The sequence below is a fragment of the Phymastichus coffea genome, unplaced genomic scaffold (assembly GCF_024137745.1).
Source record: "Phymastichus coffea isolate CEN01 unplaced genomic scaffold, Cenicafe_Pcof_1.1 PCOF00060, whole genome shotgun sequence".
In the NCBI taxonomy this organism is placed as follows: Eukaryota; Metazoa; Arthropoda; class Insecta; order Hymenoptera; family Eulophidae; genus Phymastichus; species Phymastichus coffea.
In genome coordinates, this window is record NW_026706871.1 from 1,471,554 (window position 1) to 1,487,058 (window position 15,505).

Consider the following 15,505-nt stretch of genomic DNA (forward strand, 5'->3'; position numbering starts at 1 on the left):
TAGATCATGTTCATTTAATTAATTTTTATAAAGTTTGTTATTTTTAATAAATATTTCGATAAATTAAAATATAGATATTTTATTATTGTAAGATTAAAATTAAAAAATTATGTATATCTATAAAATCGTTTAAAAGTCGTCTTATTTTATTTCCACTTTTCGCTGCATAAAGATTCAATTTTAAAAAAGACAATAGGAAATATTGGTTGATAATAGTTATTCTATGTAATAATCCTACATTCTATACGTCAAAATAAAGTTAAAGGATATTATTTATGGCCAAGCATAATAACAAAACAATATTAAATATTTTTGAAGGTCACATGAAACAAATATTCCTATATTTTGACACGTCTTAATTTTAAAAACTATATGTGTACAAGTGTGTACGTTGGCCTTCGGAAAATGTAAAACAAACACGTGATAAAATATTTAGCTATAATACGGAGAAAATCTAAAACCACCATAGAAGATGAAAACGATATAAAATATAATGCATTGCGACTGAGAAATATATATATATGTATATATATGCTAATCACCCATCGCTTTACATGTATACTACACGTCCGATGAGTGAAAACCTCGGAAAAATGTAATAAAACTTATCGACTCATACGATATTCGAGTGAGTTTTTTACAGTCTTATAAAATTGACCATAATTGCAGATATTGCGTGAAAAGTTTGGTAGCTTAATCGGTAGGTTAAATTCCACCTTCGGCAGTCTTTTACCGACACTACCATGGAAGGTTACATTCACGGAAATAAGTCGGTCTGGTTCATCAATCTAATGTTATATGTGTTGTTTGATGTAAAGATTTACGATCGTGAAGGCGAATTAAAAAGTTAAAGTTAATGGTTTCAACTGTAAGCTTGTCTAAAATAAGTCAAATATTTTATCCAAATAAATGATCTTTCAAGCAATCTGCGTCATCAAGTTTGATAAACGATGTTCGCAATCAGTTAACTATACACAACAGCGAACACCAGATTTGATGTTGAAATTACCGACAATTTTATAATAATATTATCATGGCTAAAGAACCTTACAGGCCAATCAAAGTCCTCACATTTCTATTCATCAAAAGTAACATTGCACGAGTATTTATGACTTTTATTGATAAATTCGTTGGCAGCTATGTAGTATTCTGTTGTATTACTGTATGCCAACGAATTTCTAAACGCATCTCACATTGCACGACCATTGCTGTAGTTAAATCTATATTTAACAAGGCTTTGGGTGTCTTATAAAAGCGTATACACACTTTCAGTATTTTTATCTGCTAGTATAAAGCTACGAGCACTGTTCTGTTTCGAAAATCCTACTACGATAAACTGGTTTTCTGATACGGAACGTGAACCCACGCACGTGCACGATCACCAAACGTACGAGCAATCGTTATTTATACTTAAAAATATTTCAATAAATAATCAGAGATCGTAATTGAACAAATTGTTTACCGATTAATATATTCATATATGAGGCGAACATTGACAAAATGTTTCGAACAAAAAATAATCTCACGAACAATCTGAGAAGATATGACTAACACTATTACATTGACTCACGTAACTAATAAATTAGCGTCTTTGGATGGATAATCATTCGATTGTCTGATCCATGTTTCTCAGAATTAATCTTCCACTACTGATATATCAATTGAACAATAGCGGAAAGGTTCATTTTTAACTATTTAAATATGTCGAAACATCTTCCAAATTAAGCCGAACGTTGTATATTTAAAAAGCTTCATTCACATCAATAGAATAATCATGCATATCAATTTATAATATGATAACTAGAAATTTATAGAAATCCAAGGTGTAATGTAATATGTAATTAATGTACGTAAATTAATTAATTTTAAATTAATTTAAATTACTTTTAATGTACGTAACGGAAATGAAGAAACAAGTCCATTTTTCACTTTTTTTTTTAATATTGTAACTTCTTCACCATTGAACCAATTGTGCTAGAAACAGTATACTCAAATAGTCACAATGCCTAATTTCTGATTATTTTGACTTACTATTGGGCTTTGTTAGATTATTTTATTGACCTGACAAAGTTTTCAAAATCCCATTGACATAAGTATTAACGTAAGTAACGATAAAAACACTGTTTAGATAAGCTGCGAAGTTTGATGTACAATTTATTACAATGTAATAGCTATACGACACTAAGCACCTTATACGATCTATCAGCGTCGTATCATTTCATAAGATTGTCTTCACCAAAGCGTTTTATATGCAGTCTATAAGTATCTTCATCAACTCGGTAACTGTAGCCAGCATTTGGTTTGAAAGTTTCTAGTGTCATTGAGTAATTATCAGCTGAATTGAATAATTTTTTAGTGGTTACGTAACATCGTAGCTGAAGTCATAGGCGTTCTAAAAATTTCTTTTAGAGTCGTGCAGTATCAGTTGCAATGATGGCATTTTGAGTATGTATCAATTTCAAGCTAAAAACAGCTCTTTAACGAAGCTTGATTGAGTACTGCTTACTCAGAGCATTACTTAGTCGATTTATACATGTTCAAACGCATGTAATCTTCGGTATTTCCAAGGCGTTTACCGTTAAGAGAAACTAGATTTTCTACGCTCATATTTCGCGCGAAACCGCGTACATGAATGGAGCGCTTGCAATCATTTATGGAGCGATTTATTTTCTATTTGAATGTTCATTTGAAGAATGTAAATAACACCATTGAATAATTTCACTTTGAGATGTTTATTTCCTTAATAGGACGAAACGAGACTTCGCATAGCTATTTTGATGAAATTAATATGCGCATGGGATACTTGCAACGAAAGAATGTTCTAGATGAAAAGCAATAGCGATACTTTATTTTGATTTTAATTAATGTTGTTTTATGAAATCGTAAACAAATTACTCGTAAAGTAATGTTATGTAAATTTTTGATTATTTATTTTGTTTCGGTTATTTCTGAAAAATTATATAAAATAAGTTCATAAACTAAAAAAATATAATACGTATTGATAAAATTCGATGGTTCGTCGCCATATATCCCTTATGAATATGGAAGTCCCAATATTAGCATTAAACGTTAATCTACAGTTTGTTAGATGTGATTTTCTTATAAGACCTTAGAAAAAGTTTAAAACGAAAAATGTATTTTGTTAGAGTACGATGAAAAGTGGTTTTATGGATTGTTAATAAACAAAATCAGACATCAGACGAGAACATTATTATCGAAGATAAAAATAATGGAGCTGTTCTGGTAGTAGCTTGCGTTAATTAATGATCCAATGGATTTGATATCGGTATAGCTAAAGTAGGGTAAATTATATTCTGCGTACCTAAACTATCGATACGAATATGGATCGGGAGTCTTTTATCTATTTTTGGCAAGCTCAAATTTCATAAATTGACTGCACTGTAAATAATCATAAAAAATTAAATACAGAAAATGGAGACTAATATACAGGAGTTTCACTTATTAATGCTCATGATGATTTAAGTGTGACATGACATAGTTTAAACTCGAGAACAACCTTCCAAAATAAAATAAAATTAGATATGTTATGGATGATCGGCTTGCGAACGAGCAGTTTCTCCTTTCTCTTTCGTTTCCTTGGCTCAAATACCCAAACTTAACATTTGTGCTAGGTGTGCACATCAGCTTCGTCGCTCAAATAATGACACAAAGAAGATGGAAAAAAAAGTGTCCATGCGGTGGCTGGCCGCCGAGAAAAGTATATTCCCCTTGCTGCATGAAGGGAATTAGCACGTGCGAACGAACCGAACCGCATCTGTACGCCCGTTTTACTTTCACGACCCTCCTCGAAAACGGAAGATGGAAATTTTGTCCAGCGTACGACCACATGCGAGTAGTATTTAAGGTAGTTTAAAAAAATAAAGCAAGTAAATTTAAGAGCGAGTAAAGAAAGGGAGAACGGTTATAAGAACTAGCCATTCGAAGTAACCATAAAGGCACGGACTACGAGTGAGGATGAATTGTCAATTCGCAACGAATGCGCGCTAGCGGAATGAAAAAAGTAAGCGATCATCAGCGGATGACCATCGGCGTTGGTGCGTACGAATTATAGAAAGCCCTCGATCCCGCAATGCTCGTAAGGTGAGACGAGAGTGCGCGGTGAAATGCACTCGCGATTTTCGCCCGCGAGCGCTTCATCACGAAGGGGACTCGATTAATTCCAAGTTGGCAACTAGCAAAGGACACCAGATCTTTCCCAAAAGACAACCAATGGGCCACAGGCCACTAGCGAGGCCAAATTACAATTACTCGAGGGAGGAGTGGGGTAGTAGAGGGCGCGCGTCTCCACAAAAAGAAACAATGCTTCCCGAGCTCTTTTAGACCTTCACCTGCGGGAGAGAGGGAAAATGCAGCAGCGGCGGCCTGCAGTTTTTCCAGCCAGACGCGCTTCCATTTCTTTTGGTCGTGTAAGTAAATTTTATTTATTCGTTTCTAATATGAAACATACGTATAAATTATAATCTTCCATAATTTCATTCTTCATTCATCGTTTTATTTTATTAATTTGTGAATATATATATTTTTTTTTCGAATAACAACTAATTGATCGGATTGCATTTTGAACTGTGTAGGTACAATCATGATGCATGTATAAATTCTCTACCTACGCTCTTCCAAAAAGAGATGGCGGAGATCGGTTGCGGCCCTCTCATATATGACTATACAAGTAGCCAATACCGTATATACGTAATGCGTACGGATACCTAGTATACTTTTGCGAAATTGAAAGTGAACGTAATTCTTGAAGTAACAATAACAATAACAAACTAATATAAGTCATGTTTATGATACTAATGATGTAAATAATTACCATGGACAAAAAATATACTTGAATCATGTTGTATCTATCCATGCTCTTTTCAAGCGAAGAAATGGTAACGTGAACGAATACATTCGAATTATCTCAAAACGGCTGAAACGTCCTTTGTAATAAATATAATATATGGATTAATACAACGTCAATGCAAGTATATCTTTTAGCCAAACTAATATTATGTTATTGTAGGTATAAGCATTGAACGTTGATATCGAATAACTATAATTTTGTAAAATGATATTTTTGTTAAAAGAAAATCATCCGATAACGTCAATGCAATTCAATATTCGTTTTAAAATGTAAAATGTTGAACTATAATTAATAAATGAACATTTAATCGAGTTTTAATGAAACTTCCAATATTATCATACGTGAGTCATTATTGTATGAAACTGCGTATAAATATCGCAGAAAGTATAGCAATACCAAATCAATTGGATCGTTAATTAACGCCAGATGCTACCAGAGCACTTCCATTATTTTCATCTTCAATAATAACTTTCTTTTCCAATGCGTGTTGACACTGTTGTAAAATATTCGTCCGCATACTGAAACTCATGAAAAACATTTTGTTTGCTAGCAATGTGTCGCCGCACTTTTGTCTAATAAAAAATACAGTTGGTTCTACGTTAATCGTAACTTGAGGTTACATTTATCGGGATCTAAATGTTCGCAGAAGTGCCATTGAAAGCGTCCATGAAGCTGAAACTGAAAATGAATTCTGATGCGAATAATGACTGCAGGTAGATTGTAAATGGCCGAAGTGAATTAGCATAGAGAAAAACACTCGCAAATAGTTTGGCACGGGTGTCCTGATTCAGACGAGAGCATTGCCAAAGAAAGGAGAAAAAGAAAGTCGAAGGATCCCAGGAAAGTGGAAAAGGAGGCAGAAATTGCCGGGACTGTAATGCTATTACTTATTCGGGCGAGTTTAGCGGGCTGGCAGTTATTTAGATATTCCAACGGAGGTCCTGCAGCTGGGTTCCTGCAGCTTTTCTACATTAATATCGCCGAGTCGGCATCGCGTAGAGAGAGAGAGAGAGAGAGAGAGAGAGAGAGAGAGAGAGAGGCAGGGTCTATTTTTACATAACACGGGAGGGGTGACCACTTTGTCGTCGGCTGCTGCCATGAAGGGCTGCTGCTGGGCTCGACTAATGGGGGCTAAAACGCCCGATCCTCCGCGCCCGAGACGTCTTCAAAGTCACTTGCCCCTTTCGGAGTGACGCTGATGCCGTAAGCTCATTTGCATGTATATTTTTCGCTGAGCTGACTGCCGAATTCGCGACGAGATTGAGAGAGAGACTATTTTCCGCGATGTTTATTAAGAAACGAGGCGCCGCGCAGTTTCACGCAATTATTTCATCGCGCGGCGCAAGCTTGCTTCTCCTTTCGCGTGTGTCATTTCACTTAATGAGTCGTCGGCGAAATGGGTTATCGAGAAGAAGGCTTTCAGCGTCGTCCGCAAAAAAGGGATTCCGGTTGAAAGCTACCTCGAGTGAACGAAACAATCGTCAAACTAAAAATGCCATCGAGGAATTCCAAGCCAAATGCTGCTCACGAAGAATCCCGCGGTCCACTTGGGTCGTATCTCGAGTAAAAGAAGGAAAGAATAAAAAAAAAATGGAAGAAAAGTAAACCGGGTCTGGCGATAGAGCAGCCTTTATCAGCGACTGTACAAATGCGGTTAATATTTTCTTCTGGGGCGGGAGAGGCAGAGATGGCGGGGTCTGGCAACTAGGATAGTTGGAGGGCTATGCACGCTTGGAAATCGACGACATGTCGATAGCAGGCGTCGCAGCACGCGATACACGCGGCCCGATATATAATATACAGGCCTCTGCGACCACCGCAACAGCAGCACACGCGTCGTCCCCTTTCCGACCGGTACGTCCTCTCTCTCTCTCTCTCTCTCGTCCTGCCAAAAAGTAAACTGGCTGCTCGCCTCTTGATACGTCTTCGTTACGAGCTTATTAATAGCCCGAGCAAACGAATTAACGTTGTCGCGCGAGCGTACATCTCTTGCAAACTGTTCAAATATACATTGCGGTCGCTATTTGCGGTCGAGCTATGATCCCCGACTGTGAGCGCTCTGGCCAAAATTTAATGGTGTTTGTTTTGCTAATTGCGACGCGCGGTCACCCTGCGCGCCAGCTATCTCACTTGCATTATCTCCATTGCCGTAACTGGCGCTCCGAAATTTTTTCTCGGCTCGAGAAATTGGCATCTGTTTCTGTCGGGAATTCGGTGGATTCCCCTTTTGCAGTTTGACTCTTTGCTGCCGGCGCGCCTGCTACGCTCGGAACACGTTCGCCGAGAGCCTTGCGGTCTCCGCCCCTCGACCGCTAAATGCCTGGCGCCACCCCATTGCGCTCATTTATTGATAAGCGCGCGCGGCCGAGTGATTTTCTTATTCCGGCGGACCTTCGATCGCCCCGCTCTCGTTTTATACCGGCTGTCGCGCGAGCTTCTTTCTCGTTTTCGGCACCGTTACCCTGACCCGACGACCTTCTCGCACTCGCCTCGCTGCGGCTTTTGCATTCTCTCCGGCTCCGTTCTTTTTCTTCTGCTTTGCTGTGCTGTGAAAGAATAATACAGTCTAAATAATTCAGGCAGTCTCTTTTCAACTACAACTTTTCCAAGTTAAAAATTCACTTTTACAATGAATCGATATTGATTCGGCGTGACGTTTCAAAACAACTTATATATATATATATACTAGCGCCTAAACATTCTTACCAGAAATGCGCCATCGTCAATAATAAGAAAATGCTATCAAAAATTACTTTAAGATAGATCTTTTATTATTATTTTCTTTAATTCAGAGAGCGAGTGAGAAACTTAATTACGTTATAAAAGCTTCGCTAAAATTAACGGAAATGAAAAATAAGCCGACTAAAAAGAAAAAAAAAATAGTTGCCCGCGGGATCGCCGCGGATCGGTTCTACGAATGCAGGTGCACGGCGCGAGGCGTGGATCATGTCAGAGAGGAGACGGTTAAGAAACTAATGGCTCACGGGATGGAGAAATAAAGGAAGAGTTTGAATGTAAAAGTTTTTGCGAGGCTTAGAATACTAAGTTTGTCGGGAGAGGCGAGGGCGGCGCGTGTATTATCCAGGCTAGCGCCCGAAGAAGAAAATAGTTGTTCTCGCGACGATTGGTGTGTGCCGCTCTCCCTCTAGCCATAGATATGTCTCGATAGCTCTTTGCTTGGAGTCTAAGTGTATTAGACCCGCGGTTTCAACTCGCCCGTGGCGCGTCTCTGGCAGAGCGAGAGCTAAGAAGAAGAAAAAAAAAAAAAAAAAAAACGGGCGGGATAAGGAAGGGAAAAGGAAGTCGGCGCGTATATGGGCGCTCGCTCGCGTCGCGTACCCCGCTAATGGTACCCTCGGGGCATACCCCGGCATATACGCAACTATATATACCTATCCTACCTACCCTCGCGCGCTCTCTCTCTCTCTCTCTCTCTCTCTCTCTCTCTCTCTCCACCTCTCCTCATATTTATTATTTAGCGAAATGCGAGAAGGACCGCTAGAAGCCAGCGGGACTATATAGTGCCGATATGTGCGTGTGCAGCCCCTCCTCTCTTCTCCGCCACCTCGCTCTCTCTTTCTCTCTCTCTCTCTCAAGATTTATCGGCTGCTGTCGACGATCGCTTAGGTCAACGTCTTTCAATCTTTGATTCTTTCTTACTGCCGCTCTTTCTCTCTCCGTTCGATTGTTTATTGATCTGGCGCGCGCTTTATGACCCTCCCTTCTCCCACGTTGATCAAGTATGAAAGCTCTCGCTCGCGGAAAATCGATAGTTTATTTGAATTCCGTTACGTTCGGTTGCATCGGCAGCGTGATCTCGCGGAACAAACCGAGAAGCGCGCCGGGCGTCTCAGCTCACATTTTCCTATCGCGTTCGCTCTACTTTTGTTCCGGCGCCTCTCGCCCCAGCGATTCTCGGCGCAACCGCGTAATTACGGCAGGAGGCCACGTGTCCGGTCCCCTGCCCGGGATACGCATCTCGACGGACTAATATTTCAAATTTGAGCGATTCCCGGCAAGCCCGCTCGCACGCGACGGCCGATGATCGCTCGGGGAGGGCTGCAGCCGTTTCTAACGCGCATCGATTTCATTCCGGGTTATTGCCAGGCTCGCGAGCAGCCGCATCCCCAATCTATTTACCAAAGTACTCCGAGCTATTCTCAATTATGAGCGCTCGCACGGTCTTTCCGTGAGTTTTCCCGCGGCCGGCGACTCTTGCCGCCACGATGAAAAATTTAACGCGCAGCGCGCCACACCTGCACCGACTCTCCCGTGCGCGCATTGTAAAAATGAGCGCGCGCGGCTCGATGGATTTTCAGTGCAAGCGTCCACGGCTACTCGAGCTGCTCCTTCAATTCCCATTACCGTATCCGTCGATAACCTTGTCGCGCGATATCATACGCTAGCAATTAATTCGGCTCTTTGTTCATGTTTTACCGCATTGAGTAGCAGCGCAATCTAGAACACTTACAGGTGAGAATTAACGTGGTTTATCGTTCAAGCATATTCGATTGGTTTCCATGCGCTCGTGTGCAATCGAAACCAAGCGCATTCGCGCCCAGTGCGTAATTCGAAAACGAGAAACGAGAGCGACGCGAAAATGGATTTCCTGGAAGAAAATGAAACGTGACGTGACAAATGCAGAAATAAATCTGGAATTTGCAGACGCATGATACATCAAAAGATCACGGGCGCACGTGCGCGTGCGTGTACGCGCGGCTACTCTCTGACGCGGCGGGAGGGCATCCGCGGGAGTAACAATTTGTGCTTTAGGCAAATGCATGCTCCACTGGCAACAGCTGCGAAACGTTATTGATACTACATTTCTCCCGATTTGACGAATTGCCGTGGCCCGCGCGCGGTCCGAGAGCTAATGGTCCGCGAATTCGCGGCCCGCGCCATATAGCTCAACGAATTACAGAAAGAGAGAGTGACCGTACGATACATGAATCTCGACGCGATTGGCTTCGGACCCTTGCGGGATTGCTCCTCCCCACCCGCACCGGCAAGTTGCACCAAGCACTCCAAGCCGAACTCCAAAATATCATCTCGCGTAATCTGTCAGGTCGTGCGTCGACTTATCGTTATTAATGATCGCCAGAGATGTCAGGCGACTTTGTGCGCGATTCCAATGAACCCCCTGCCGACTTTTTCTTTTATTACATAAATCCTACTTTTCTGGCACGTACGAATATATCCGACAGTCGTTGGAAAAACAAATCTAAACGGAATATTTTCGAGAGGAATCGAATTTTCATTCACTACACACTTTCGGTTGTACGCTTTTATTGTTCTATGTCACAGATGGATCCTAAATACACTCGCACCTTACAACGCACATGCTTAATTGTCATATCAGCGAAACTGATAAGTTTGAGGGTCCACATAAATAACTTCCGTTATACTTTTACCGCGACAGGTCTATGCTTACGTATTTTTTGACGCTGAATCTGCAATCGAATTAGAGGGTCACTCGACCATTTTACAAGAAGAACGCACAAATTAAGCTTTTTATAGTGTTTTTATGATTATATACATATTATATCTAAAGGAACATAGGTATATATAATAAAATGGATAAACGAACATATTTTAAAATACCAATTGAATATTTATATGAAATCAATAAAATCAATGCAAACGCAAAGTCAAGTTTCCATTTTTATTTATTCCTGTCAAAATTGTTTATTCTCATTGTAAGATTTTCATATGTTCATACCACTAATAAGACTGAATATTATTAATAACGATAAATCTGATTGTTTAACGCAAATGAAATCATTTGAAAAAGCTTTTATCGACTCGGTTCCCAGTGCCAACCACTCTGGCACCATCTTCAGTTGAGCGCTTGTACTACGTCGTCCTTGCATCGACTGCAGGACTTCGGCAGCGGCGTTGGGTTATAGGACACTGTAGTTGCCACAAATTTAAAAGGTACATGAATTTAAAATCATCGCAAATTATGACTTTAATTTTTTTTTCCATCCGCTCTGTCATAAATAATTTGGACATTGCTATTAAATATTGCCTACACGTCAATTATTTCACCAGTTTTACAAAGTATATTATTTCAAAGATAATTTTTTGTACATAAACCAATAAATTGCGTCAATACTTTTATTTCGTGAAAATCATGTGACTTTTATTTATTTTTATAAATTCACGGAAATGAAACTTGTTTACATAGCTTTTAATTGCAAGATTATTTGAAGTGACGTCAAAATCACTGACGATGTTCCGGTGAAATAAATTTAGTAAAGATGTAGTGAATCTATACAGCCTAGGCAATTAATTTTTTGCTAATAAAATGAAAATTATAAGAAAAAAAATGAATTAAAAATATACATAATAATAAATATTATAATAATCATTCCGCGGGCACATTTGTCGATGTATTAAACTTGCATTACTTGAGATGCAATGATTTTTTATATTTCCTTTTGTTCTGATAGAATAATAAGGTTACTAGGATGCTCAATAACTTGCAACATTTCTTCTTAAATTACATTGTGTTTCAGGCTATTTCTAATTCTTATTCCATTCATGAGTATAGAAATTGACTACTTCCACGCCTAATGTAAATTCGAGGCTTCAGGTATCTCACGCTGATTGAGAGCTGTGATTGCGTGAAAAAAATCCTAAAATTAACCGTGACAAAAGAAACACTCAAATTTCCTGGGCAATCCCGCTGAATAATTTAACAGCAATTCTCGAAAAATGCGTGAAACCAAAGATAATCGGCATCCGGACAGTTTTTTCCCTTCGGCCGAAAGATCCGTAAATCATAGCACGTGTCCACGCATACGCGAGAAGTCTATCGCGGCTAGAGAGTCCAAGAAAAAAAGGGAGCGACATTTTTTTTTTTTTTTTTCGAAAAAAGCGAAGAAGAAGGAAGCAGAGGTAAAGTCAGAGCAGCAGTGGGAAAAGAGAGACCTCATCCCGTGTCGTCGTCGTCGTCTTTCGTGCCCCTTAGAGGGAGAAAAGGTGTCCATTTATTACGAGCGCGCTGCTCTCGCGTAGACGCAATAAAAATCGCCCCAACCCCCCCCCCGCTGGCGGACTACGGGACCATTGAATACGATTTCTGGGACGAACCTTTGAGAGAAAGAAGTCCTTCTTTCCTATCCGTGCGCGCGCGCTGAAATCGAAGACTGGGAGGCGCTAGGCTCGCAAGCCGAGCCCACGGAATTACCGTCGCACCGACTTTTTCTTCGCAGCGACACGTGAACAAACATCATTTTTTTTCTGCTTTCCCTTCGCCTCTTCTCTTGTTCGCCTTTTTATAACTCGGTCATGGAACGCCTCTGGGCAATCATATACGAGGATGTAATCTATATCTAAAACGATGCAACGATGCACCTCCAGGAAAGCTACATCATCCTCTGTGTGCCACGGCATGGAATTTTCATTTTTTTTTTTTTCGAAGCCCATCAACTTTATTTAATGGTGGGAAAAAGCTATACAATCTTCATCTTCTTGGCAAATCAATAGAATCAGTTTTACTTGATCTATGAGCTTTGTTCAGATAAATACCTTCCATTGATTTTCTCATTCAATTATAAACTTGTAACATACATCCCACCCTCGCGAGAGCCTTTGGGGCGCACATAGGTGTTGATGCTCAGCAGGTCTACATTGCACCTTCATTCTCGCGTAGAGTCACGCACAATATTTCTTTGTTTCCTTCTCTCCTCTTTTTCTTCTCCTCCTTTCACTGATGGTTATTACACGGAAACTCGCTGAGTCGCGCGCGCTCGTCCTCCAAAGTAAAAGCCGACAGACCCTCGTCTCAAATTCCCTGCAATTATACTCAATACTGTGACGCCGCTAAAATTGAAAGATTTTTTTTCTATGATTTTATGGATTATATATTTGAGCGAATAAGATGTGCTTAAGAATATGAGTTAGCGGCATATTTTTTCTCCGAAACAATCCGTTGTGTCTCTCTATTGAAAGAAAAAGAAAATTTCCGAGCACACATGGCCGATTGAAAATTTATCGGTTGTACAGATGAAAAGTATTAATTAAAAAAAATTTACTTTATATCTAAGACGAGTTAAACGAGTCCGAATGGATCATTTCACCCTGTAATTTTAAACAAAATAAATTATAGATTTGTAAATTTGCACACAGTTCTTCTTGGAATATATAAACAATTAGGAGCTCGAGCTCTCGCGGTACACAAAAATCAATCGAGTTGTACAGAAAGTTTGACAGTATTAATAACAGGCATGAAATAAGAGAAATGACACAGTCACGAAACTATAGTGTATACAAAGATGTATGCAGATTTGTGCTCATTAATAGTTCATTAGTTTTCGGTCTAACGAAGGCCTAATGAACGAAGGCCTAACGAAGTTCTAATGCCAAAATGTGTCTTTCACGTACAATCCTTTATTTTTTATATGAATTAATTATTTGAAGCATCCCGTTTAAACTAATTTTTTACTGGCTTTTACAAAAAGAAAAAGTTCTGCATTTGACTTAAATTTTGTTTATATATAACTCAAGATTGATCTCAATCAAGAAATATATTTTATAGTGCTATTTGGCACTACCATTTTACAATAGAACTGTAATGTAATAATCTAAAATGGCAGAAAAGTGAAAAAGAAATGATATACATATCCGCACGACAAGAAATGTTTTAAGAATAAAAATCGTAGTAAATTTGGGATATCATGACTATTTCATAAATTTTAAATAATATCGCATAATAAATGTCCTTATAATTTTTCTTGTAATATTTCATAATGTTTCTTGAATAAAAATTATAGTAACGTCACGGTAAAAATTCCCTCATTCTTCAGACTCGGTACTTCCCATCCATAAAACAGACTCGATTAAAAGTATTGCAATTTTGAAGATTATAACAATGTTGAATCAATCCAAAACATTTTTTATTCGAATCTGCCGCAGAGGAATTTAAATTTATTAGATATTTTTTTCATTACCGATTGTTAAATTGAGTAAAGACAATGTTTTAAATTAATAAATTTTATTGATCGAAATAATTGGTAATTTGTTTTGAATGACTTAAAAAAATACACAGTCGCAGCGCCGCTTTGTATGACCCATCAATGGCGTTATGGGTGTTAACTGTAGCGGTTTACCGTCAGTACAAACGTGATAAATCTGTAAATTTAATGTTCATACTATGGAAATTCATCCAAATCTTCAGAAAAATTCCATAAATTCATTATAAATGTTATCGCCCTAAAATTTATAGCACGAAACCGTAATATTTCTTGGACAATTGAATAGTTTTTAAGCTTGAATTCATAATAATTCTAATAATAGGTAAATAAAAAATTAAAAGACAAGAAACCACATGACGTATTTGGTCCAGTAGCTGGTTCATGTAACAATATTTAGCCAGTGTTAGGAAAAAAATGATTAAACATAAATGGTTGCAAATTTATTTTATGTTTAGGATATAAATAGTTAAAAATGTAGAATGTTCCATGCTTGTGTTTCGCTAATTAAAGTATGTTGAATATTTATTAGACGAAATTAGATATTTTACGACATAATTATGAAAAGACTTTTGTGAATAAATGATCGGCTTAATAAACTGAAGCTTACAACATAACAATTTTGAATAACTAAATCTTCTTTTGATGCTGATAATAAGAAAGTATAACTCAAAACAGTGAATATGAGCTCGTCAATATTTTCAAAAGATTTTTTTTTTAAATCATTTTTTTATTATATATAAATTATGAATGAGATTCGGAGTATAAATTTTTCCCTGAGATAAGTATTGGTGTAACTTTTCAGATTCGCGCTTTGAAATTGGTGGATTCAATGTCCTGTGAGGTGATTTCTTGGAAAAAGATTCACTGCAAACCAATAGATGGCTCTTTGTAATTGTGAGGATAAACATACGCTAAGGCCCGCGGACACTCGATGATTTGACAATTCGGATCTTTTTAATTTCTTGGAAACCGTATTCAATCGGAAATGTTCTAGTGCTTTGAATGGCGTTTCCCTTTATCTTTTTTTATCAAAATTATGACAAACGAACAATTTCAATCACTGGCAATTTTGCAATAAAAAAAACAATAATCACAAGTATGTCAAATTAAGTGGTGATCAATCGTGCGATCTAAAATAAACGCAAACGATAGTTACAACTTCCTTCCACAAAACAATTATCCCTACAGAATGCAAATACTGTATTTCAATCTAACATAGAAGTAGGCGATGAAAAAGGGAGACTGACTAATTACAACAATTAGCAAAAAAAAGCCTTGCTTGCCGACTAATCTATGCAAGTGGAGTACGTTAGTTCAAGCCGCTCGTGTTCCCTTTTATGCTGTTTTTTTTCAATCCAATTATACAATACGTTGTTTGCTCGCGTATCCCCACCCTCTCACTCTCTCGTGTCGGTGTTCCACTCTCACGGTCCCTCGGTCGGTCACGCACGCACCCATCTGTATCCCTGTGCTCGCAATTTAGCAGCGACGGCGCGACGGGCCCTTACGGCCTCTCGACTGTGCACGAGTGTAGTTATGTTAGGTATAGTGATGGTGGGGGGAGATTGAGAGAAAGAGAGAGAGAGAGAGAGAGAGAGAGTGGCATTCCGAAACGGAGCCTCGCGCGCGACTCTACAGGCTCAGTTAAGGTGGAGGTTAC